This window comes from Lycium ferocissimum, chromosome 9 (assembly GCF_029784015.1).
Source record: "Lycium ferocissimum isolate CSIRO_LF1 chromosome 9, AGI_CSIRO_Lferr_CH_V1, whole genome shotgun sequence".
NCBI lineage: Eukaryota > Viridiplantae > Streptophyta > Magnoliopsida > Solanales > Solanaceae > Lycium > Lycium ferocissimum.
The window spans coordinates 28035625-28038828 of NC_081350.1; positions in this window are offsets into that span (position 1 = coordinate 28035625).

Here is a 3204-nt window from a genome sequence, read left to right on the forward strand (position 1 = left end):
CACTTGTGATATGGAAGACAATCGAGCAGATCATTATAATTTAGATACAAACATGATTGCTCAAGTGTTACTTAAAGACGTTGCCGCAACGCCAAGGTAACATATCCTACCTAGTACATTATATGTCTTATATCAATTAAAAGATCATTTAGTTGTTGTTTGTTTAAACTTATGCAGGATCCCCATCAAAGATTGCATTAGAAACGTTCAAACCGCATATGCTAAAACTATAAGCAACAGAAAGGGATTTCTCGAGCGTAGACGCGCTTTTGAGATGATCTTTGGAAATTAGCATATCTCTTTTCAATCGCTACCAAGGTATATATGCGCTCTACAACATTTTAATGTCAAAATAAGCAGTAGTAGCAGGCTTATAGAGGGTAAAATTTTGAACTTCGTATTTTGGACATTCAAACCATGTATTAATGGGTTTGCTCAATGCCGGCTAGTGATATCCATAGACGACACACATGTATATGGTGCATACGACATCAAGCTCCTAATTGCAGTAGGAATGGATGCCAATAGGTCAATATTCCCTCTTGCTTTCGCAATTGTCGCTAACGAGAGCAACAACACATGGGGGGTCTTTTTAACCCATTTGCAGACTCATGTTATTAAGGATCGTACGGGCATATGCGTGCTGTCTAATCGTCATAAAGGCATATTGCACTGTAGCCGGGGTGGCAACCTCTCCTTGTTTACCATCGCTATTGCTTAAGGCACTTAAAGTCAAATTTGCAATCAACGTTTCACAATGGCACTCTAAACAAATTGATGTGGGGGGATGCGATGGAGCATCAACAAAGAAAATGGGCTGCAAAAATGGATCTGATCAGGGTAGTTAGTGAACCCGCATACGTTTGGTTGATGAAGGTCGAAATTGAAAAATGGACGCTTCATGCTGATGGTGGGAAAAGATGGGGGCATGCTCACAACAAACAGCTCAGAGTCTTTCAATGGCTTGCTAAAATCTGCTCGGGGACTACCTGTCACCGCAATTGTGAGAATGACTTTCAAGCAGGTTGTGGAGTGATTTGTGGTTAGGACAAGACAGGCCGGAGCGATATTAGCCGAAGGCGGGACATGGATGCCAAAGCCCTACACTAAGATGAAGCATTATAGAAAAAAATGTGAGCTTCACCAAATGACCGAGTATGACCCCATTCAATGTGTGTATGAAGTTAGGACGGGTTATTACAACGGTAAGGGTGGAAACTTGCATACCGTTTATGAGGCAACAAGAACATGCACTTGCGGTAAGTGGCAAACGTACCACATGCCGTGTTCTCATGCTGTAAAGCGCTTTGAGAGAATGAAAAAAAGGGTAACAAATTATGTGGCGTGGGAATACAAGGTCCACAGTTACCTTAGAGCATATTCCGGCTAATTCAACCCACTTGGTAATGAAGCTTATTGGCCAAACGAGCCGTTTTCGATGGTTGCTAACAAGGATTACATCGAGGGGAATCGGGCATTAACTCACGGAGTCATAGACCCAATCAAATGGATGTTAGTGAAAGAACTTACTCTCGCAAGTGCTCTACATGTAAGCAATATGGCCAAGACAAGCGTTCGTGTGGGCAACAAGGCCGTGGTGGTACAAGCACGTCTCGAAGTAATAGAGCATCTAGAACTTGAAGATTGCATTGTTACTGTAATTTAGTACTGTATTGCTTTGAATTAGTATTGTAATTTAATGGAATGAATTATTTTTGAATAAGTATAAAACTTTCGTATTGGATGAATTATTATTAAATAAAATATTTTTATTTGTACATTCGATTTGACTAAATAATAAAACACTTGGATCAAAACCTATAAAATATGACACTTAAACTTAAAGAAGACAAGTTTCCAAACAAACAAAACTTACTTGCAAGGCACTCGTAACCCCTAAAACGACGATCCAAACATTTAGTTATACTTGATGTAATGAGCTGACATTATTGTACACAAAAAAAGATATTAAGTCCTATATAAAATATTGATATTTCGGGGTTTTGAAACATGACTAATCTTTGCCCAAAATATGAAAAAAACGTGATTTTGATAGCTTTAAAAAAAAAAAGTAGCCTTTCACGGACATAATCTGTTTGTGAAATCTAGTTATGTATTTTTTTTTTTTTTTGTGTGTTTTTTTTTTTTCTTTTTTTTAATTTTTTTTAATTTTTTTTTACCATACTAAAAAAGTCGCGGTCTCGAGTAACTGAGATAACCTCAAGAACCTCTCTAGAATGTTTATCTTTAAGGGGTGATTGGAAAATGAGTATTTGATTCTTTTAATTATTATCTCACATTTTTCTATTTTAAAAACAAAATTCATTGGATGGAATATATACTAGTAGAATACTACTCGCAATTTATCTTTTGTTAATGAGAAGAGATAATGGAGATACAAGCTTAATATCTAATCTAAAACTAGAAAAGAGGCAAGTGTTATAAAGAAAAATCGGAAAGATCCCTTGAAATTATTTCTAAATAAAATAGCGGAAAGAATCAAGATACTCCCTCTCTTCACTTTTACTTATTCACTGTTGATTTTTTACGTCCCTTAAGAATTACTTAATAAATGAATATTTTAGCGTAATACTCATATTAGTTGGTGTAAGGTCTCAATAGACTTGGGAGGTGATTTGGAAATGGATAATTAATGTTAAGGACAAAAAACAAAAACAAATTGTCCTTCTCTTGATATACTAAAGTGAACAAGTAAAAAAGAAAATTTAATTTTAATAAAGTGGACAAGTAAAAATGAATAGAGAAATAATTATCAAGTCCGTAAAAAATTATTCTCGTTCGTTCTTTCTGTATACAAAAATCAATGAATATATGATATACTTATCTATATTATATTAAAAGCACGAAGGGCCTTAGAAATATTGATTGAACTTTTTGCCCTTCATTAAAAGACTCTACAATAGATAAAATAGTTATTTCATTATTCTCCTAATATTTTAAAAATAAATGCTTAATATTTTCCCTATAATTTAGGACTTCATTAGGATTTTAAAGCCAATTAAAATAATGTATATTAGGACTTTCAAACCAACTATAATTTGTCCTACGACTTATGGCAAATCAGTTACTTAAGAAGTCCTAATTTACATTGGATTCAAAATGATCGATTACTTCTTTTATAGATATCAAGTCATTTATTTTTTTTCCTATATTGAATGTTTATATTTATTTAAAACTATTTGT